Source organism: Pinus tabuliformis, chromosome Q (assembly GCF_031772625.1).
Source record: "Pinus tabuliformis cultivar Carrire ecotype Pingquan chromosome Q, CPIR1, whole genome shotgun sequence".
Classification (NCBI taxonomy): Eukaryota; Viridiplantae; Streptophyta; class Pinopsida; order Pinales; family Pinaceae; genus Pinus; species Pinus tabuliformis.
In genome coordinates, this window is record NC_142296.1 from 1066443764 (window position 1) to 1066468285 (window position 24522).

Genomic DNA, 24522 nt, shown 5'->3' on the forward strand with positions numbered 1-24522 from the left:
CATTTGACGTTTGATTGTTAGGTTAGATTCATAACTCATAGTATTACATTTAAACAGTGTCTACATAGTAAGAAGTTCATCAATGTTAAGAATGTTTTTACGAGTCCGTATTTTGGAAAGGCAGTTTGATTACATTGAATATCAACACATTCCAAGAAATTTAAACACATTAACCGATGCATTAGCCAATCATATGTTAAATAAACATTTTCAACATTTGAAAGTAAAAAAAATATCCATCCATATATTGAACAAGATAAACTGAAATCAAAAGTAGTAGTTTCTATTAGTTAAAGTCTGTAGAGAGTGTGTTATACAAAAACATGTCATCCAAGGACATAAGGCCATGTGGCATTTATTATCCAAATATGCCGATACAAAAATCAAAATGTAGCCCTAAAAGTCTAAGTAGCTAAGCATGATGATGATCATGATATCAAACTATAACAAGAGCAACCCAGCGTAACAATCGCCTGAGCGGTCCTAGAACCCTAACCATGTGCCTCTAGTACCAGAGAGGCAAATCATGAGTCCCAATATCTGGGATATCTATAGTTAACCTCTCTAGGTTGTGTTCCAGCTCATCCAGTGCCTCTGCTACCTCTGGGTTGGGTGCTACAATTACTATAGGCTGGTCACCCCACCTGTCAAAACGTCGTAGCCCTGTTGGTCAAAATGGGCCCACATTTGCATATGCATTTCGAATAATTAGCCTTGAAAGAAAAAAAACACACAAAAATTAAAAACATTAAAAGAAACATTAAAATAAGAAACTTTTACCTAGGTCACCCCACTGTGTCCTTGTTGGAAGTGGGATATATGGGTCACCCTTGTAGCCCATCCCTGCATATGGGAAATCCTTGATCGATATGATCTATTGAACTAGACATACAAAAAACTTTGGAGCATATCTCACCACCAGACCATTACCTCCGTGACGAGCCATAAGAAAAACCCACCTCAACATCCGTGGATCTTGAGGCCCTCCCTCATCCACTAAGAATGTCTCCATAATTGAAATTATTCAGTCTACCATTCTTAGCTCTGGTCAATTGTCCTTTCATATTGACAACCACTCCCTCACACCAATTAAAGATCGTGGACTCCCAACATTCCACGACATTCTGCATCTGGGCCTTTGTGGCCAAGTGAATGGTTGTGCTACCACACAATTTTCTAACAGTAAAAAATATGGTCCTCAAGACCAAGTTCCCGAAAGCCTAAATATCAATCATGTTGCTCCTTGAGTTGTGCATTACCACAATATCATCGTAGATATCCAAAAGTAGTATCTCCACCCAACCTTTCCCATATAAAGAAATATCAACCGCTCTATGGGAGAGACCTGCCAAAAAATATATATCATCGACATCAGTGGTGACACAATGATCCCCAATCATGAATCATAGATCCTAGACATCCCAGGTTCTCACAAACTGTGTCATGAGCTCTACATGAGCTTCCATCCTTGGAATAATCCAATATTTGTAGAGGCCATAATTTCTCAAAGCCTGCAAAGTGGTTGGATCATCCAAAGCTGCTAAATCTTGGTCTTCATGTTCTCTCTCCCTCCATTCCATTTTTGAATGGTCAATTATCCTGAAAATGACATTTAGAAGGAGTTAGAATAACTTTTAAAACAAGTTTGGGATTTTTTGGGGCAAAATTTCCGCATTTTCAAAACCCTCAGTGCTTGCATGACCGCTTTTTAGTAAACAGAGCATAGTTGCGTGGATACTCAAGAGAGTTTTCATGTAGATTGTGTTTCCCAATACATAAAAAATTACCGGCCTGCGCAGACCCGATGAAGAGTTCCCGCGCAGGCCCGAGGGTGGGATTTTTAACATAGAAACCCCCCAAAAAATTAAATGAAAGCCTAAAATTGAAATGTAAACAAATGAAAATGTAGATATTGAAGAGATCTCTTACCTAGAGGAAACAGTTTGTGATTTCATCCACTGGTTTGCTCGGAATCAGCCTCGAAAGTTTGGTGGTAAAAAGCCCTCTTTTTGCTCTCAAACTAGTTAAAAAACAAATGGTAAAAATAAAGTTACTTTTTGAACTTTTATAAGTTTTTGGGTGATTAAAATATTATTTTTATGCCTAGGACCTTTTAAAAGTCAAAATTTTAGTGTTTTTTACCCTAATATCGAGCAGTTATGATAATTTATTGATTTTAATGTGCAGAACATATTACAACATAAAAATGGATCATTTTGACTATGAGCAAATTTTTATCACTTTCCATGCCCTTAAAAATCACGAAAAAGAGAAACCCTAGATTCCTCTTTTAAGCCATTTTTAGACTCTCAAAACATGAAAGGATTGTCGAGCACTTGATTGTTCGAACTCGTAAAAGTAAATGACCAACGATCCATTCAGTATAAGATTACCCCTTTTACCACTGAATTGGACTATTTACGAAAAATGTATATGTTGACTAACTATGGTCAATAGAGTTCTTTCTTGTATTATTTTATCTTTTTTCAGGCTTGAGGGACTAAAATTACGAAAACGAACACTATGGAGTTTACTTATGTTTTTCTCTTGACTCCCTAAAACTCAAAAACACCAAGCTTTACTTTGTTCGAGTTCGTTAAAATTTTACGGTAAAACAACTGAATGCTTTTTCCTTTTGTGTCTGTTTCAAACTCTTTAAACATGAAAACGACATCGAGTTACCCCTTTATTGGACTCGTTAAGCATGGAAAGACCGAACCACTCCTTCTTAGGGTTCGCTAAAAATACTTTGGAGGACTCGTCCGAAGGATGAGATTACATGACAAGCATATGTTATCCTCCTCAAGCTTGTAAAAAATAAAGAGGTACTTGCTAGTAATGGTGGGGGTAAATTGGGAAAAGGTGTTCATTTTGCATTCATTATAAAGGCAGTATGTTGCTCTTAAACACAACACTCTGTTACAGTTGCGTCCGGGTTGGGAATTCCATTTGTCTTACAGTTAATCGAACCCCATTGAAAGTCTTCAGCTGGTTTTGAGTATTATCGTTGAGTCAAATGCTGCCAAGTCAATTTTCATGTCACTATGTGTTCAAGATAAATTCAACATCAATTCATGTGCCTTTGCAAATTGTATCCTTCAATCACGTCTGCCATCCCCGAGTCAGTCGTAGGATTTTTTGCGATGGGTTGTTTCCTATCAACTTCAGCTCATTATCTAGGAAGTTGATATAGAAACCTTCAGTACCTTGAAGCACGCATGCCTTAATGGCAGGTTTCTCTCTTTCAATGATAGGTTCTCATCGTTGGCCTTTGATCGAATGATTCTATGACTTTTCGACTTTGGATCATATTTTCACACTCTATAGATTGTATTGAGAGTACCTTGAGAGCCATTATCATTATTGGTGGTTTCTCTCACACGCGTTAATGGTCACATCATTGGTCAGTAATCAAGTGGTTTCTACCATGTTCGACTTCGAGACATTCACTCACATGGCTAGGTTCGTACTACGGATAGAGAGATGGAGATCAAGACCCTGGATCTAGTTTCATCAATCTAGGTTGCAAGGAGATACATATTCATGATTATGTAGACAAATTCATAGTTGATGGCTACATCCATACTGTGTCTACCATAGATATAATTTTTTATTTTTTCTGTACTTGTCCATTAAGTTAGTTTTACTCTGAGCATGGGAATGTTTATCTCAGTGATGATTATATATTCCATTGTAATCCTTGAATGTTTCTTGCAAGTTTCCAACCATTATCTCTGGCCCAATATTTGGCATGACAAAGCACTTCAATCTCTAAAACTTATTTTCCAGACTTCGCACTTTAGGGGGGAATCTGTTACACGTCATTTTGTCACCATGACACTTGACCGTTAAAACAAATCTCTCGCCATCCATAAACATGTTCCATTACACTCCCTTATAAGTAAAACAATAAAAAACGCTTGAAGAAGATGTGAATTTTGGGTAAAATGTCTTTATGACTTGTTAAGTGTGACTTGCGCACTTTTCCTAGTAAGTTTCCACGGATTTGCAGTTTCTATCCCTAAGAACTGCGCAGAAATGTGCTCTGTCCTTCACTATAGAACATGTAGATAAATCAAAGAAAATTAAAAATAAAAAGCAAATTCCATAAGCATTGTTGGTCGAATATATCCCAAATGAAAGCTTCTAGGTCATATCTATTCGAGCCAGACCCCTCAGATCATGGAGCTAATTCCCTTTCATCAAGGAACCTTAATCCCCCATTAGAGAATCTCATCCTTCTCTTTTGGATTTGAAACTTCTTGCTCTTGGCCTATAAATTGACTAGAGGATAGACAGATTAGGAGGTTCATAAAAGATACACTTATGCTATTGGATTTAGATTGGAAGGCTTATAAGCTAAGGAGAGGTTTAGAGGAATTTGGGAGCGAACTCATGACATCAAGGCAAAGGTTGTAAGGTTCTTCTTTATCCTTGAATTAATACAAATGAATCCTTTTTCCCATTGTATTGTCTTATTGAAATGATGAATGGTTTACAATTCTTTTGATATTCAATAAGATAATCTCAACTTCTAATCTCCTTGATCGTTAGATTAAGCTTGTTTGAATTGTTATGATTGCATATGCCTTTGATCTCTTGTATGTATGTGATTGTAGGTCTTTTTGAGCATCAGTAAGCTTCTATCGAGACAGATTAGGGATATTCATCAAGCATTTCACAAATAGGTAAGAGGATTATTCTCCTACTCTTGTCTTTACAATTCGAACGAAATAAGATTAGGGAAAGAGTTATTCAATTGTTCGTTTGTTTCTAGTTTCCTTTAGGATCTAGGGAGATATCTCTTGTTAGCAAGAGGTATTTATCCGTTGTAACACAATCATCGACATCATGGATGAGTTTTAGTAGGCAATCTGGTTGTTTGGATGAAAACAATAGTCGACTAAAGTTAGAACTAAAGCTAAAGTCACTACTAAACCTTGTAAGAGAGCTAGAATAGCCAAAATTAGAATTTTAACTCACAATTTGAGTTTTAAACAATAGTTGAAAGCCTAGTAACATAATGAGAATATTGAGAAGACTCAAATGAACAGGACAAAGGCAAAAAATTAAAGACTCGTGCAAGGATTCAATTAAAGTTAACTAAAAACACAAAAGCTAAAAATATCGGTCAATTTTCTTTATAAGTAGAATTGTTGAAGCAGGTTAGATGGATTTTGGTGTGAGAAATTTTTGAGTAGGGTGTGAGTAGAGGTGAGTTGATACTTCTAGTGTGTTATGTAATAAGAGATTGCTGAAGGTGTGTTGGTGAGTTTTTGAGGGGAAAATTAATTTATTTTAGAGGGACAAATTACTTTATTTTTGAGATGGCATTCATGGTTCTAGTGTGAAAATGGATGAAAAATGAATAATTGATGTTAATCAAGTTGTAACTTGCAGATCAAGGGTTGTATCTCCTTCCAGTAGGTGTTAGTAAATGTTTGGGGTTGTATCTCTATTCAGTTGTAGCTGATAAATTAGCGAGTTGTAGCCAGAGAGATTTGTAACAACAAGTTGTAGCTTGACATGTGAAGGAATCGAAGAATAGTTGAAGATTTTATGTGTTCTTTGTGTTATTGATATTATTTCTTATCATGATCATATGTATTAATTGTTGAGCTATTTCTTGGTGTCCTAATATAATTTCAAGTGAATGAAAGTTTTAAAATTCCTACAATACTAATTCACCCCCCTCTCAGTATTGTCCTGGTTTCTAACAATACACGACATGCTTTAGGGACTTGTCCATCCAGGTGAGGGACTTGTCCATTCAAGCCAGGGATGTGTCGATTTATGCCAAGGAATTACCCCTCTAGGGCAAGGACCTTTCCATTCAAACTCTCAGAGGTTTGCAGTCCCTTAGGACCTCAATATCTTCCAAGGAGCAAACCGATCATGACTTAGAGATCTATTGGCCTCTTTCGAGGGATGAAAAAGAACAACAAGCTTATAAAAGAAACCAAAGAACATACAATACAAAGTAGATCACAAGGAGACCATCACTCCATGAGTAAATAAGAAATCCTTCTCTATGGTTTGATCATAAGCATAAGCCATGAATACAAGGACATAACTAGAAATATTACAAGCCTTCGAGCATTTCGTTCTTATGCACGGGAATTCCAGGCATGGCCCTACACATTGAGTCACTGAATATTCCATGCTACAGGCATGAAGCTAACTAGTGAGCACCTAGCGCTCATACCACACACCACAATGTTTCCTAGTGCAAACTACACCCACACAGGTGGTTATCTATCTATCTATTTATCTATCTATCTATATATATATATATAAGAAAGTGTTCCTTGCATAAAGAAAAATGATACATTATCGCAACAACACATGCATCAGAGTTTCACCATTCTAATCTTAGTGAACCATGAACCTTTCATATATTAAATACAACAAGGATTTACAATTCAACATGAGCTCAATAAAATGGAGATGTAGTTATGAACACTTATCTGAAATCAATACTAGAATTGGCAACTGAGATTGGGACAACAACTTTCCGCCCAACCGTAGCAGTTGCAGTCAAACCTTACTTCAAATTGTCACCCTAAGCAGATTCGAAAGCTTGCAGTAGGGTGCTTCTAAGGGTTTTTAATCAACCAACACAGTTTAGACAAGATGTCGCAAGGCCCCTCATGCCTTCACCCATCAACTAAACTCATTATAACTCACATTGTTTAGGCATACACAAGGTTATGCCAACATTTCACAATGCAGAGAACTCCAAGTCACTTTCAGGAGAAGAGAGTCCACTATCAGGAAGGTTCATTAGTGGTAAGTTGTTAATGGATCAGAAATCACTTCTCCAGATGGTTCAAAAGTGAGTCAAACACCTAAGCTTCTATCTTGAGGAAGCAACTGGTGGTTCAACAACCCTCACAAACATCTCTATAGGTGGTTCATTGTGACTCAAGCACCAGAATTCCCACACAGTTCCTAGTGGTTCAACAATCCTCACAAGCACCTCAGTGATTCTTCCCAAATCTAACAGGTTCATCAACCATAAGCTTCTAGTGGTGTCTTCAACCTTACAGGCAAGCCACGCTCTATTAAAAAATTCACATAGTAAGATTCACTCAGAAGGTTCCTCAGCTGGTACTCCTTTTCCTGGAGCTGAATTCAATGCTACAGACCACTTGGTCTCTCTTTTAGCTCTGTGTTCTCATACACATGTAGTTCTGAACATTGTATTTGCTGCTAATACCTCCCGCTTTTGTACGCGTGAGTCCAAGAGGGAGAATTTATCTATGGATGAATGGATGCCCCCCCTACTTCCAACAAATTAATTGCCTTCATTCTTCCCAAAAATCACACAACATTCATCCCCTAACAATACAACCCATTCTGCTCATAAATTTTGTCCTTTTCTTTGCTTGTTGTTTAGGCTAAAGGACACTTGGACCAATCCTTCTCTTTCTAGTTGAATTCAATGCACAATCAACACATTTAATTGATTTCAACAAACCAGGACTAATATTAACGAACAACCATTTTATCAGGCAACCTCCTACCTCAAGCAATTGGAATTTGTGTCCCTTTCTTAGCCATTTTCAAAATAATTACCCTTATTTACAAAAGGGAAAGTGTTAACCAGGGGATATAACAAGTTAGAAATTAAAGATCTTGATATTAAGATCGTGGTTCTGAATATATATGGTATGTATGTGGATAGAATTCCCTTTGGGGAAGGCTTGGTAGAATAAAAAGATTTTGATGTTCCTCAACTTCTATTTGGATATGATTTAGATTGATCATTATCATTAAGAGAGGTTTCTAGAGAAATCCCCATACATGATCTTCAAGGTGATTTTTTTTGAAGTTTTTACACAGCACTTGTTAGTGGGAGTTTCTCCTATGACGTTGATGCCAACATGGAGAGATTTTCATGCGAATGAAGATATCCTTTCAAAATGGCTCGATCATTTTTTGGTGTCTGAACACTATTTGGAAGGATCATTCCTTATGAAATCTTGGGTTTCCATGGGAGGATTTTTATGTCACTCACTGAATTTGGAAGGGGAGAAGCATCCCTCTCCTTTAAAATACAACCACTCTTGGATTGCAAAAGAATGTTATCGGAATATGGTCGAGGATAATTGGGAGCATCTATCTCTGGATTCTCCATCATCCCTTATGTATCTATTTGTTGAAAATATTGCAAAGCTCAAAGAATTCACCAAGAAGTGGGTTAAAGATTATCATGATAGAACTCTTGGCCAATTTAAGGAGGTTGAAGTCTAGATTGCAAGATTGTATGGAGATAATGTTGTCATATCTCTTTTTGATTCAGACCTATCTCAATTACGATATCTTGAAGCTTAGTGATATTCCTTATTAGAAAAGGGAGAAACAACATGACAACTCAAGAGCAGTTCGATTTGGATAAAAGAGGTTTTTTTCATCAACATGCACATTATATAAAAATATTGAACTAAATTTGGAAAATTAAATGAATAGATGGTTTTGTTGCTCATTCTAATAAAGATATTACTAAGGAAGGGGCTTGTCATTTCCATTTGACCTTCAAGGATCCCGTGGGCCCTGCCCTATTCCCAAAATCTTGGAAGTAATTTCAAAATTTAACCATGTTTCTCTGGATGACATTAATCAATCTTTGGAAGAAGTGGTGGCCAAGTATGAAATTATTGCATCCCTTGACACCATGCAAAAAGGAAAGAGACCAAGTCCAGTTGGGTTCATGGTGGATTTGTATATCGTATTCTATGATTTTCTAAAACATGATTTGCTTTAGGTGGTTAGGGAGTCTCAGAGGTATGAAAAGATGTTGGGATCTTTTAACTCAATTTATTTTTTTAGCTCTCATCCCCAAAAACCAAGATGGTGTTTCTTTCAATGATTATCATATAATGTCATTCTGCAATGTGATTTATAAGATTATGGCCAAGATCATAGCCATGAGATTAAGGACCATTCTGAGTGAGTTAATTTTAGAACAATTTGTGCAGGGCTCAATTCAATATCTCAACTCCTTGAAATGAATTTCTGACATTTATTGGAAAGTAATGAGAATGAAAATCAACAATTTGAAATTGTGTTTTATTTCTCATGGTTTGTTAGAATTTTATTTTCAATGGGCACTCCTCCCATTTCCATGAAAAGAGTTTGATTCTAGATTTAAATACCTTGGCTTTTTGCTCAAGCCATATAGTTACAGGTTCATTGATTGGTTATGGTTTTTCAAAAAAATGGAAGCTCACATTTCTCTCTAGGTCAATAGGCTTCTTTCAATTGGGGGATGATTAATCTTATTGAAGTAAATTTTGGAAAGTATTCAAGTCTATTGGACATTTATCACAACAGTGTCAAAAAGAATTTGCTCCAAGATAACGTTGACAAACTTCCAATTCCTTTGGTCTAGGTCAAAGCTTAATGGCAACATTCCTCTTGTTAAATGGAGCCACGTAGCACCTCCAAAACTACTAGGAGGATGGTGGATTAAAAACAAACATTAACATTTTTTTTCTCAATCTCTAGTTGCTAGAAGCCTTTGGAGGCTCACTCGTTGCTATCCATTAAAGGGTAAGGTGTGGAAATCCAAATATTTACAACACTTGTAAATAGAAGATTGGTATGGAATGCCTAGAAAGTCTCCTGAAGATTAGAATCATTTTGAACGTGCTAGTGAGTGTTTTTCTCCTTGTTGGATCTTGGACAATTTTGAGGATAGAAAATGGAAGGAAGGTAAAAATAGGGGAGGACCCATGGTTGGGAGTTGGTGAGGATTTTCAATTCTCAGATTCTCTCATTTCAATGTTTCATGCAGTTGGTATTTTTACTCTTAATCATGCACAGACTTAGTCTCCAAAAGTTAGAGGGAGGCTAGGGTAGAAACCCATTGTGGTCTTAGGATTAGAGGGTTATGAAGCAAAGGAATTGTCTCACCTCATTAGTATCTTTTGTTGGTCGAAAAATGTAGGCTTAAGAGTGTATTCAATAAAACTGGGATACATAGCAATTATTAATCTTAATTAAATGTCGGTAAGGAATGGTGGTGAATTATTCATTGGAAGATTCATGCTCCCTTGAAGTGCAAATTAACTATGGCACTTTCCAATAAATTATTGATTCGGGAGAATGGCTTAAAATGGGGATGGATTTGGCTCTAACATTTGTTCATTGTGCAAGAGTAGGAATCCATTCCTCACCTTTTCATCTTATGTCCTTATGAAAAATAGATCCTAAGGCTTTTGTTAGCATAATTAAAGCGCAAGTCATCCTAGTTAAACTTGAGGTTGGAGGAAAGCATGAGGAATTGGCTAGCAAACTAGATGGTAATTTTTTTGAAGCCTTTCCTATCATATTGTTTTATGGTATTTGGTGGGCTACAAACTCCATTGCTTTTAGAGATGTTGAGATTCCCCTAAAGGTTTAGCTAGTAAGATCTTTTTTTCAATGGGGTTAGCTCGCAAGGTTATCCACCTATTGTGGTGTGGGAATTATGCTCTACCTAAGTACAAGTCATTATTTGTCCATTAGGTAGAGAAGGAATTGGTTAAAATAATATAGTGGAGTTTATAGCTCTAAGGACTATCCTTGTGGTTGCACTAAAAGAGGTGCCAAAAAATTATATATTATGGGCGACTTGAAATAGATTATCGATTGGGATTTAAAAATAGTCTCAATGGTGAAATGTTCATATTGACACATTGCTTCAAGGTTTGCATGAATCAATCTAGCCTTTCGAGTGGATCTCCTTCATCACATTTTCAGGGAACTAAATATGAACGTCGATATCTTTCCAAGGAGACGTTGTCCCTCCCTCCTAGATCACCGAACATTAGTGAATTTCATGATGGGGAGGAATATCACTCCATGGAGTTTTACTTCTCATTTATTTCTATAATCTGAGGCTAGATGTGAGAAAGAAAGTTAGTGTTTTTGTAAGTTTTTGATGTAAAATATAATGAAAGAGAACAAATATAGATGCCACAATATGTACTTTGTAAATAATGTTTTAAAAAATGGAAGTAGCTATAGAACATATGTATCTCTATGAGAAAAATATAGATTAGCCCTCTTATCAAATAACAATATGTATATTCATCACTTAAAAATATAAATGTTTTTTCTCATACACATGTATATAGAATTTTAATTTATTTATTACTTATGAAAAATCAATTTTCCATTGCCTTATACTGAAGTGCTATGTTCCTTGAAATTCCAAGTTGAAACCTCTGAGTAAGTCAAACCATTTTTTTAATAAAATAATAAAATTTAATAATCTACCCATCTTAAAATTGACCAATTCAAAACTGCAATCCATGCTTTAACCCAAAACGGAACAATTGCATTTTTTGCAATACAACTTCTAAAGGGCACATGATCAACCACTTTTTGTGTCTTATTATATCTTATTAAAAACCAAGGACAAGAAAAATAGTCCTCTCATGGCATGTGAATATAGTAAATGAATGTTGTGATTGAACAGTTAAACCATCTCGACAGCCTTGATGAATTCCAGGTGTGTGCTATTGCCAAGTTGGTTGAGAGGACCCACAATCTGGTTGTGAAAGCACGCAAATGACTCTTCCCAATAGAAGAATTTCGCACAGGTATAATCATTCAAACACCTCCTCCCGCACTCTTCCAAATTTGATTTTCCAATTTGGCTTGCATTCACGTATTTGCTAGAGAAATGCTCAGCTCCCACCAGTGTATAGAAATCAACAGAAGAATTGGAAGAAGCATATTTGTAGTTTGGAAGGGACAGGGGCGAGCAGCTAGTAGACCAGCCTTTCAGGCCATCGATTTGAGGGCAGGCCACACATTGACCCTTCTCACAAACCCTAAATCATCCACATTTCCTTGGAAGACCACATTGAGGCACTCCTCGCAAACAACCAAATCACTGGTATGTAATATCCTAGGTATTCAATTCGATATCGAGCAAGTAAGTATACATTCTCAAATCTCCATCGGACTCCAATCTCAGAAAGGACAGAGTAGTGTTAAATCTGGGGATGTTGAAACTATAGAGAGTCGTTGTGGTTTCTTCAAAAATGAGGCTGCAAAGTTCCAGTGCCCTGAACTCTGGTGTCGCGGTGAAGTTGGCCAATTTCATCTCCATCTCTTGACGAAACCCATACTCGGCTTCTGGATTGCTCAAGAACGTTATGCTACTCACCAGCTTCTTACAGGTGTGCGTGATGGTATAGATGTCCTTTACACTCGCGTCGTACAAGCTAAGAGTCCAGTGAGGCAGAGGGTCCAGAAAGCTGGCATACAAAGCGCATCCTCCAGCTTCCATTACAAGACTATAAGAGCCCTCCAATCTGTCTTTGTCAAGCCCACAAGTCGTGACTTGCGATGTGCGACGAGTTGGGTGAGTGCTCTCGGTTATGTGTGACGAGTCGGATGAGCGACAAGTCGGCGGTGCAACGAGTTGGCAAATGAGTGCCTCATTTTGTGCGACATTGGGACGAGTTGGCAAGGTGCGATGAGCCAATGGAGGTGTTGAAAAACTGAGATTCAGGAATTCGACTAAGTATGGAAAACTTCAGGTGAAGGTGCCTTATACCATGCGAGCTGGGCATGTGGACCCAGCAGGGCGACAGTATGGGCGGGTCGACGGGCGAAGTGAGGGCGAACCAACATGATGAGTGGTCGATTTGGCCGAATGGGCAGGTCGACCTGGGCAGGCCGACCCATGATTTATCCATGGCCTAGAATATATATATTGATGGGTGTCGGATGGAGGAAGGATCATAAAAAAGTAAGCAAGTCTTCTAAGGGCGAGATAAGGGAGTAGTGAGCTACAGACTTGGGTGCATAAGAGAAAGGGCGAAGTGTAGGCGGTGGCCAACGCTGAAACATGGAGCCAAGAGTTAAAGGCTGCATCGTGTGGGCAAGCTAGACTGCAGGTCGGCGGGTGTACAAAACTGCAGACTGGCAGGCGAGTTGGGCTGCAAACAGGCTGGTGAGTTGGGTTGTAGACGGGCAAGTGAGTCGAACCACAGATGGGTGGGTGAATTGGGCCACATACGGGCAGGCGAGTTGGGCCACAGACAGGCAGGCGAGTTGGGATGCAAACGGGTGGAAATTCAGACCGCAAACAGGCGGGGGTGTCGGGTCGCCGGGCGGACGGACAGAACCGCAGACGGGTGGGTGAGCTACATGGTAGGCGGACAGGCGAGCCATTTCGAGCGCTGCGACGAGTTAGCCGAGGCGACCCCCGATTAGGTGGTGCGCCCGCAACACGTGAATGCAGGTCGGTTGAACGAGTTGCGGGCAAGAGTGCCTATGGTTGAGGTGAACGAAGGTCTGGCGAGCGCGAGTCAGTTGACACGGTAAACTGTGTGGGTAGGCCGCAAGTGTGCGCTAGGTGGACAACACGCCGGGCAAGGTCGCACGGTGGCGTTTGGTGGTAGTGTGGAATGGCTAGGTGCACAGGTAGGCGGAGTGTTGAGTTGAACAGTGGAGGGTGACCTGGTGGGCACCTCTACCCAGTGAACGGTGCGTTGGGCAACCCGACCTGGTGAAAGGCGGGTGCACTGGAATGACAGTTTGAGCAGGCTGCATGGTGGTGCAGGCCGAGTTCTAAAGTTAACTGAGTTTTGCGAGTTGGAACTTGGGGTTCCTCTCCAAGTGTTAATTTTATGTAAATTGAAGATTGTCATTATTATTGTGGGCAGACTCATTCTCAGGGATTTGCCCCTCTCGTTATTTATCCGTTGTGCATATGTGTTGAAATAATAATGATGATTAAAGATATATGAATATATGTTTCCCACTGTACTTATGAAAGTTATACTTAGAAGGTGAAAAATAAAATATGGAATGTTATGCATAGTCCACACTTGTGAGTATTCTTAAAAAGAATACGGGTGGTGGTGCTGCACCCCCTTCGTGCAGTCGAAAGACTACCGCAAGGGTAGGGACATGACAGTTGGTATCAGAGGTTACTGAATACCGTACAAAGAAGTGATACACTTGCACTTTGTGATAGGTGATATTGGTTTATGGTCTATACCAGATCACAAAGAAGGCAGATGGCAGAGATGGCAGAAGAACCTCAGGTTGTGACAGGTGAATCTGGCAAGGATGCCGGAGATGCTTTCTTTGACAGGGTATTGGATCGTATGGAGGAGTTAGCTTCTAACATGGCTTCGATGAAGGCCGAGAACATGCAGGTTCAGGAAGGCTATGCGAAGGTAAAGGGGGAGCTTGAAGACCTCAAGGTCCGATATGATTATACTGAATGGCAGTATACACAAATGGAAGAAGAAGTCAAAAAGATCAGTGAAGCAAGAGATCAAGGTTTGGCAGAAATCTTGAAATTGCAAAAATATCTTGAGGATGCTTAGAATGAGATCGTAGTTTTGAAGAGGGTTGTTGGGCACAACTCAGGTGGAGGTGTGGCTCATGTGAAAGTCAAAGAGCCGGATTCTTATGATGGGACAAGGAGTGCGAAAAATCTTGGTAACTTTCTATGGGATATGGAATAGTACTTGGAGCATTTGGGGATGTCCGATGAGGAAACCAAAGTCAAGGTAGCTGCTCAGTTCTTGATGAAAGATGCTAAGATGTGGTGGCGAAGAAGGATGGACCAGATTTCCAATGGCAATGCTGCAGACATCACTTCGTGGGATGAAATGAAGAAGGCTTTGCAAACTCATTTTAGTCCACAAGACAAAACATGGGATGCAAGGATGAAGATAAAATACATAAAGCAAATAGGGAGTCTACAAGCTTATCAGCGAGAGTTCTCAAGTGCAGTTTTGGAACTTCTAGACATGGTAGAAAGGGACAAGGTGTTCAATTTTATCATAGGGTTGAAACCTTGGGCGCGGAATGAAGTGAAGAGGAAAAAGATAAAAACACTTGAAGAAGCATTTGTTGTTGTGGATCGCTTGGTAGAACATTATGATGAAGGGACCAAAGAGAAGAAGAAAAAGAATGACAAACTGAAAGAAAAGTCTACAAAGGAGGAGCCTTCGAGATCACATGATAAGGCGAAGACGAAGAAACCGTTGAAGTGTTGGATATGTGAGGAACCACATATGGTGAATAATTGTCCTTCGAGACCGAAATTGGTTGTCTTAGCACAGGCCAATGTGAAAAAGAAAGAAGAAGCTTCTATAGGGGTTATGCAGATTTTGGGAGCTGCAGTAGCTACGGAAGCAGTCTCACGAAGAGACCTAGAAAGAAACAAGTTAGAGTATGTCGAGATGAGAGTTGGGAGTGGTGTTTAACTTACTATGATGGATAGTGGGGCAACTCGCAATTTTATGAGCGAGGATATTGTGAGAAGGATTGTGTTGAAAATAGCAACAAGAAATGCTAAAAATAGAAGTGCTAAAATTAGCACTGATATAAATAGCATTTCGGGATACCTTCCTATTTTAGTTAGTCCCTCAACTAAAATAGAGAAGTAAAATTCGAATTTGATCTTAGCAGTTGTTTGTAAAATAATTAATTAATTCATCTTGAGTTAATTAGTTGGAGAAAATCAAACATGAAGTCTATGTGAGGACATGCAACAGTTATCCCATTGATTGAGGAATTTATCCCTTAGTTAAATAGATAAGGTTGAGTTGTAATTTGAGTTGTAATTAGTTAGCTCAGTTAATTGAGTTAAGTCCAGTTAGATTAGTTCAAATAGTTTGTTGAACTAATTGTGAGTTCAGTTAGTTAATGCATGCATGCATGTAGCTGCTGCACTTCAGATAACTGAATATTCTCTCATAAATAACTCATTCATGTCAATTCAGACAGAGACCCAATTGAGATCAGATGATGGGACAGTGTACTGTCAGTTGCAGGATATTCCATGGAGGATATCTCTTGCATGTAGAAGGAATTCATTCCTTGGAGATTGCGCGGTTACTTTTAGGTTTAATGAGTGTGTGATGAGGCCAATTCAGATAGGTGGCAGCATTGGACCCCAAGGAAAACTGCACAAGGAAATAGGAGGCTTGGAGGCCTAAGGGAAGGCATATCTTATGTCTATTCAGCCTGTGCGCTGTATTGTTCGATTGCAGAGAGAGCAAGATAGCTTGTGAGCTGATTCTTTGTGTAATCTGAACATATTCCACTTGTATGATAATATAGAGATCGGGGTTTTTAGCTGAGGCTTTCCCCAGAGTATTCTTCTGTGTTCATATGTTATTGCTTTCTCATTCTCAGTTATATGTGTTCTATTTGATCTTGCTTATATTCGATTAAGCTACCGCAAGTTTGTTGTAGAAGTAGATCTTGTATTTTGTTTTAGTGTATTGCATAATCTGTTGATCTACAGTGGGAAATTCTACATGGTATCAGAGAAAAGGTGATCAAAGCGAAGAACAGTATACAAGAAGGGATAAGTTTGAAGTTTGAGGTTCCTGAATATAGAAATCGAGTTCTTGTCACATCTCAATTTCACTAATGGCGTTCAATGGTTTAAGACTCGAGTATGCCCTTGATGGCAACTCGAATTATATACCCTGGAAGGATCACATGGAAGCAGTATTAGAGGATAACGGTCTAAAGGAATTCATTGATCAAGAAGTCCCCAAGCCGGCAGCGGCTAATGCTACAGAGTTGGCAGAATGGAAGAAATGTGTGGCTAGAGCAAGGAGAATCCTTCTGGAGGGAGTTCGAGACCACATAGTCTCGAGTCTCCATGGGAAGGAGACACCGTTTTCGATGTGGAAAACATTGAAAGATCTATATCAGAACAACAGCGATCAGAGGAAGCTGGCACTGAAAGACAAGCTTTGGAAAATCAAGTGTGAAAAGGGTGACATGATCTCTACATATCTGAACAAGCTCACCACCTACAGGGATGAGCTTGGAAGTGTAGGGATCACGACAACTACTGATGACATGGTGAGTCTTGCGCTCCTCGGTCTTCCTAAGAGCTGGCATAGCTACCAAGACTCGGTAATGGAAGAGAAAAACTGCCAGATTGGGAATGACTTTGGTCAAATTTGATGCAGGAGGAGATAAGAAGAAGCACCAGAGATGAATCCTCATCAAAGCAAGATGATGAGGAAAATCTAGCCTTAGCGAGTAAGGTGAGGAAGGGGAAAGGCAAGGCGTCCCATTCCAAATCCAGTTCTTCCCATGGTGAGAATAAGTTTGACAAATCGAAAGTGTGATGCTTTCATTGTCATGAAGTGGGCCATTATGCTACGAATTGTCCACGAAAGAAATCCAAGAAGGGATCCTCGAAGGAATCTGATGGTGAGGCACTGACCTCACAGTTTGAGTTGGATTTCTCTCTTATCGCATGCATGGTTTCATCCATGGTGGGATGTGTTTAGTACCTGGACAATGGAGCTTCATTCCACATGTCAGGTGACAAGAATATTTTCAGTACCTTGGAGGAGAAGGATCTCTAGATGCAGATCGAGATGGGCGATGATGGAAAGTACCGTGTTTCAGGTGAAGGTACGGTTGTGTTTCAGAGGGAGCAATGAGCTCCTCTCACCTTGATTGATGTAAAGTATGTACCACGTCTGAAGAAGGATCTTGTGTTCGTTGCTATGCTAAAAGATAATGGCTATGATGTAGTCTTTAGTAAAGGAAAGGTATTCCTGAGGCATATCGGCACTAGACAGACCGAGCGAATCGGGATTCGAGTAAAGAATCTCTACAAGCTGGAGGTAGACGACTGTGCTACATTGAGTTCCAAAGCTGAGATGGTGCAGAGCCAAGATGTTGGTGAGCTATGACATAGAAGATTGGGTCACTTGCACAATGGAGCCCTAAAGATTATGCAGCAGATTTCTATCGGAATTCCCAAGGGAAAATTGGAGCAAACGAATACATGCAAAGGTTGTACCTTGGGTAAGTATGCGAAATCTTTCTTTCCGGATCGAGACAGTAGAGCTGGAGCAATCCTGGAGCGAGTTCACTCAGATGTTTGTGGACCCTTCTCTACAGCCTCCACCGCTAAACAAAGGTACTATGTTATTTTTATTGATGATTTTTCTCGTATATGCTGGATCTATTTTATGCAAAAGAAGGATCAGACCTTCTTGAGGTTTTGTGAGTTTAAAGCCTTGGCAGAGAAAGAATCTGGAAAGAAAATAAAAGCTTTGCGTAGCAATAATGGTGGAGAGTATGTCTCCCAACAGTTTCAGGACTTCTGCGTTGCAGAAGGAATTAAATGGGAATTGACGGCACCCCATAACCCACAACAGAATGGGGTGGCCGAATGGAAGAACAAATCAATTGTGGGAGCAGCTCGAGCGATGTTGCATGACCAAAACCTACCACTGCATTTGTGAGCTGAGGCATGCAATACAGCAGTATACTTGCAGAACAGAAGCATGCACCGTATACTGGGAATGAAGACACCTATGGAGGCCTTTTCCGGGAAGCGACCAGATGTGAGTCACTTCCGAATCTTTGGATCATCAGTTTACTACCATGTGACTGAAGATGCCTGGAAGAAGCTAGATCCAACAGCTGAGTTGGGAATACTTGTAGGGTACACTGATACACCCCACAACTATCAGGTGTACTTGCCTACCAGTCAAAGGATAGTGGTACGCAAAGATCTGAAGTTCGACGAGCAGAAAGCCATGCGAGTATCACTTGAGAGGGAGCTCAAGTTGCATGCAGAGGAGGAACTTTCAGTTCCTAAGGAGGAGGAGCCTCAGATTGATGCGGAGAAGCCGCATGCAGAGGATCCGAGAGTGGAGACATCCACTCATGTTGAATCTTCCAGAGATAGGCGGAAACATTCAAGGGAAGATGACAGGTTGATGTTGGATGCGCAGGAGAATGTGGGACAGCCATCTTCTCAGCGCAGACAAAGGAGGTCACCCAAGTGGTACACTCGGTACATGGCCCTGATTGGGGAGTGTGTAGAGTCCGAACCTTTTTCATTCGAGGAGGTAGTGCAGCAACCAGTCTAGGTTGATGCAATGGTAGAGGAGTATGACTCTATCATTCGAAACAGTGTGTGGGATGTTGTCCCAAGACCTGAGGACAAGTCAGTGGTGAGTTCCAGATGGCTTTACATGGTAAAGTAGGTAGATGATTGCAGTGTTGAGAAACATAAGGCAAGGTTTGTTGATCATGGTTTCTCACAGGTCGAGGGGATCGACTACGATGAGACCTTTGCTCCTGTAGCAAGGTACTCATCTATCATATCGATGTTGGCACTATCAGCTGAGATGGGTTGGAAGATCCATCAGATGGACGTGAAGACAATAATCCTCAATGGGAAGATTAAGGAGGAGGTGTACATTGAGTAGCCAGAGGGTGTCGAGACCTTCGATCATGACGCATGTATGCCGACTCAAGAGGGCTTTGTATGGGTTAAAGCAAGCACCCTATGCTTGGTACACCAGGATTGACAGCTATTTCACTGGGTTGGGCTTCACCAAGAGTGAAGTAGATGCGAACCTTTACCACATCATGGTAAAAGGGAAGTCATTGATCATTTTTCTTTATATCGATGATCTGATTTTGACAGGTGATCCAGTCTTGCAATGAGGACCTTGCAAGATAGTTCGAAATGAAAGACATGGGTCTTATGCACTACTTTCTAGGCATGGAGGTCTGCCAGAAAGATGGTGAAGTATTTGTGTCTCAAGGCAAGTATGCCAGTGAGATACTCAGGCGGTTCCACATGGAGAAGTGCAAGCCCATGCAGACTCCTCTAGCTGGGAACTGGAGGAAGGAGTATGCTACTTCACGTGAGGTAGTAGTTGCTATTGTTTATCAGTAGCTTGTGGGTTCACTTATGTATCTAGTGAACACACGACCAGACTTATGCTTTGCGGTGAACCATCTGAGTCAAGCTATGGTTCAGTCTGCCAAGATATTTTGGAAGGCAACGAAGCATGTGCTGAGATACCTCAGAAGCACATCTCAGTATGGATTGTGGTACAGATGGACAGCGGGAGTGAAGCTTCAGGGCTTCACAAATGCGGATTGCGAAGGGAGTCCATCAGACCGGAAGAGCACTTCTGGAGGAATCTTCAACCTTGGTTCAGCTGCAGTTCCCTGGTACAGCAAGAAATAGAGATCAGTTACACTTAGCTCAGTAGAGGTTGAATACATCGCTGTTAGTCAAGCTGCATGTGAGGCCATTTGGATGCGGAAGATTCTATTGGGATTGTTTGGTTAGAGGATGGATCCAACCGTGATCTACTGCGATAATCAGAGTTGTATCAAACTCTCTGAGAATCCAGTTTTTCATGACAGGTCCAAGCACATTGATATTCGGTATCAACATCTTCGAGACTGTGTGGTCAAAAGGATCATGTTATTGCTATATGTTTCGACTGAGGAACAGGATGCAGATATTTTGACAAAGGCATTGTGAAAATGCAAGTTCGAGTTCCATAGAGACAGGATTGGGATTACTGATAATCCCTTTATTGTTGAGAGGGAGTGTTGAAAATAGCAACAAAAAATTCTAAAAATAGAAGTGCTAAAATTAGCACTGCTATAAATAGCATTTCGGGATACCTTCCTATTTTAGTTAGTCCCTGAACTAAAATAGAGAAGTAAAATTCAAATTTGATCTTAGCAGTTGTTTGTAAAATAATTGATTAATTCATCTTGAGTTAATTAGTTGAAAAAAATCAAACATGAAGTCTATGTGAGGACATGCAACAGTTATCTCATTGATTGAGGAATTTATCCCTTAGTAAAAGAGATAAGGTTGAGTTGTGATTAGTTAGCTCAATTAACTGAGTTAAGTCTAGTTAGATTAGCTCAAATAGTTTGTTAAACTAATTGTGAGTTCAGTTAGTTAATGCATGCATGCATGTAACTGTTTCACTTCAGATAACTGAATATTCTCTCATAAATAACTCATGCATGTTAGTTCAGACAGAGACCCAGTGGAGATCAGATGATGGGACAGTGTACTATCAGTTGCAGGAATATTCCATGGAGGATATCTCTTGCATACAAAAGGAATTCATTCCTTGGAGATTGCGCAGTTACTTTTGGGTTTAATGAGTGTGTGATGAGGCCAATTCACACAGTTGGTAGCATTGGACCCCAAGGAAAATTGCGCAAGGAAATAGAAGGCTTGGACGGCTGAGGGAAGGCATATCTTGTGTCTATTCAGCCTATAAGCAATATTGTTTGATTGCAAAGAAAGCAAGATAGCTTGTGAGCTGATTCTTTGTGTAATCTGAACATATTTCCACTTGTATATACAAAGCTCGAGGTTTTTAGCTGAGGATTTCCCCAGAGTATTCTTTTGTGTTCATGTGTGATTGCTTTCTCATTCTCAATTATATGTGTTCTATTTGATCTTGCTCATATTCGATTAAGATTCCGCAAGTTTGTTGTAGAACTAGATCTTGTATTTTGCTTTAGTATATTGCATAATTTGTTGATCTACAGTGGGAAATTCTACAGATTGGACTGAAGTTTGTACCGGTGCAGGCACAAATGAAGGCAGTGAATTCTCCTCCGGATTCTGTGATCGGTGTAGCTGAGAGAGTGGATGTGACACTTGGTGATTGGACAGGGAAGCTCGATTTCATTGTGGTGCGGATAGATGACTACGAGGCTGTACTGGGCATGGAATTTATGAAGCAATTTGAAGCTATGATTGTTCTCCATATGAAAAAACTGTACATTTATGACAATGAGAGGATGTACCTATAGGTGTTCCGACCTTAGGAGTTACTAAGACCAAGCGTAAGCTGACAGTGATGAATATGGAGAATGAGAAGTGAGATGAGGAAGTCTATAAGAGCTTATCTATTGCAGAGGCAAAGCTTATGGAGCAGTCACAGGTTATCATGACATTATCAGATAGTATCTTCGATCTATCTAAGAGGCTAGAGACAGTGGAGGATGACGATGACGAGGAGGATGTTAGACCAAATGTTCAGATGAAGAATCGGGAAGCATACTTGCAGAGATTAGAAGTGGAGGATCCATATAGGTGGATTGAGTTGATCAGTGAGGGAGAGCCTTTAGGATCTACTCCCTCCTTATATTCTTAGACTATCATGGAGATGAGGCTCATTGTTAGTTGCTCATGCCAGTGAGTCTCCAACATTTTGATCAGACATATAAGGGTGAGATGACACAGATTCACAGGTAGCATGCACTGCAAAGACATGATGATGTGGAGGCATGAGTTCTTATGGAGGCGATGCGTGGTTGGATTAGCTACCTAACTAGTAACCGACATTAGGGGTACCAACACGTGATTCCTTGCAGATTAGTGACATATCTATGGCGTGAGGCAGGTCGAGAGGTGGACACATCTGGATTACCCATACACACAGTTATGTGGCTTGATAATCTTGGTGACAAGTGGTCACTGGGGTGAAGAGTTGTCAAGGACAACAACCCATTTAAAGTTGGGGAGTATGTCGAGCCCATGAGTCGTGACTTGTGATGTATGAAGAGTTGGGTGAGCGTTCCCGGTTATGTGCGATGAGTTAGTAAACGAGCGCGTCAAGTGCGACGTTTTGTGTGACATTGAGACGAGTTGGCAAGGTGCGACGAGCCAATGGAGATGTCGAAAAACTGAAATTCGGGAATTCGATTAAGTATGGCGAACTTCGGGTGAAATCGCCTTATACCATGCGCACTGGGCATGTGGACCTAGTGGGGCGATGGTATGGGCGGGCCGACGGGGGAAGTGAGGGCGAGTCGACGTGATGAGTGGGCGAGCTAGTCAAATGGGTAGGTCGGCCTGGCAGGTCGACCCATGATTTATCCACAACCTAGCATATATATTGATGGGTGTTAGATGGAGGAAAGATCATCAAAAAATAAGCAAGTCTTCTAAGGGCGAGCTAAGGGAGTAGCGAGCTACAAACTTGGGCGCATAAGAGAAAGGGCGAAGTACAGGTGGTGGCTAAGGCCGAAGCATGGAGCTGAGAGTTAAAGGTTGCATCATGTGGGTGAGCTAGACTACAGGTCGGCAGGTGGATAGAACCGTAGACGGGTGGGCGAGTTGGATCGCAGACGAGCGGGAGAGTTGGGCCGCGGACGGGCGAGCGAGTCAAATGCAGACGAGCGGGCGAGTCGGACCGTAGACAAGCTTGCGAGTCAAGTCGCTGGGTGGTCGGACATAACCGCAAATGGGTGGGCGAGATACATGGTAGGTGGACAGGCGAGTCAATTCGGGCACTGCGATTTGGGCGAGGCGACCCAAGTTGGGCGGTGCGCCCACAACACGTGAACGCGGGCCGAGTGAACGAGTTGCAGGAAGGAGCACTCGTGGTTGATGTGAACGGAGGTTTGGGCAAGCGCGAGTTGGTTGACACGGTGAACGGTGTGTGGGTAGGTCGCGGGTGCGCGCCGAGTGGGCGACATGTCGAGAAAAGTTGCACGGTGGCGTTCTGTGGTAGTGTGGAACCACTGGGCGTGCGAGTAGACGGAGTGTTGAGCTGAACGGTGGAGGGTGACCCGGTGGGTACCTCTACCCTGTGAATGGTGCGTTGGGCGACCCGACCCGGTGAAGGGCGGGCGCACCAGCACGACAGTGCAGGGAAGCTACACGGTGGTGTAGGGCAAATTGTAAAGTTAACAGAGTTTTGTGAGTTGGAACTTGGGGTTCCTCTCCAACTGTTAATTTTATGTAAATTGAAGATTGTCATTATTATTGTGCACAGACTCATACTTAAGAAGTTTCTCTTGCCGTTATTTATCCATTGTGAATATGTGTTGAAATAATAATGATGATGAAAGATATATGAAAGTTATACCTAGAAAGTGAAAAATAAACTAAGTATGAAATGTTACGCATAGTCCACACTTGTGAGTATTGTTAAAAAAAACAGGGGTGGTGCCGCACCCCCTTCATGCAATTGAAAAACTACGGGCAGGGTAGGGGCGTGACAATCCTGGTCTGACATGCGGCTCACCAATGTCTTCACGACCCGATGTTTAGTAACTACCCCACTAAAAGACTATCGGTCGGTGATCGAAACCCTACCACACCGTTCTATTATTTTGGTCAAAGAGCACCGGGTTGTCGTTGGTCCGGAGTTCAATTCCCACGACGCCATTATTGGAAATGTTTGTGGACCAAACCACGCACCCATCTACATCCGAGAGAAGGATGTTTCCGTCGCTGCCGAATTTGAGAGTTGCATTCTCCCGGACAAGATCGTTCCTGTTGGCAGTCCAAATAAACCTTATGGTTTTTGCATTTCTATGGTAGCCCATCCGAATGGTGAGGGCATAGGCATTGGGCGTGGTGTTGAAGAAAACCCGCTGGAAGATGCCATTCGAAGTTGCCAGTGAAGCCACTCTGTAGCTGGCATCGTATTCGACAACATAATCTCCCAGCTCTCCTGAGTTCACGAAAGAGAAGGTTCCACTCACATGAATTCCCATTGCTTGTTGAAACAACAACCCGAAAACAAGAAGAAACATAGTTGAATCCATCGTTGGCTGAATTTTTTTCAATATAACAAAGAATTATCTCATGCTTCTTCTCTATTTCTATTTGTTTTTTAAATACAGTGGAGAATTCTCTGTTCTGAAATTTTCCCATGGAATTAAAAAGTCAGAAATCAGACGGATGAAAAAAATCATTATTATTGTTATATT

At 40.8% G+C, this 24522-nt stretch overlaps 1 pseudogene; it reads right to left on the reverse strand.

The window, feature by feature from the left end:
• Positions 1 to 11467: 11467 nt before the first annotated feature.
• On the reverse strand, positions 11468 to 24306 carry LOC149223181 (EP1-like glycoprotein 2; annotated as a pseudogene).
• Between the last annotated feature and the right edge of the window lie 216 nt (positions 24307 to 24522).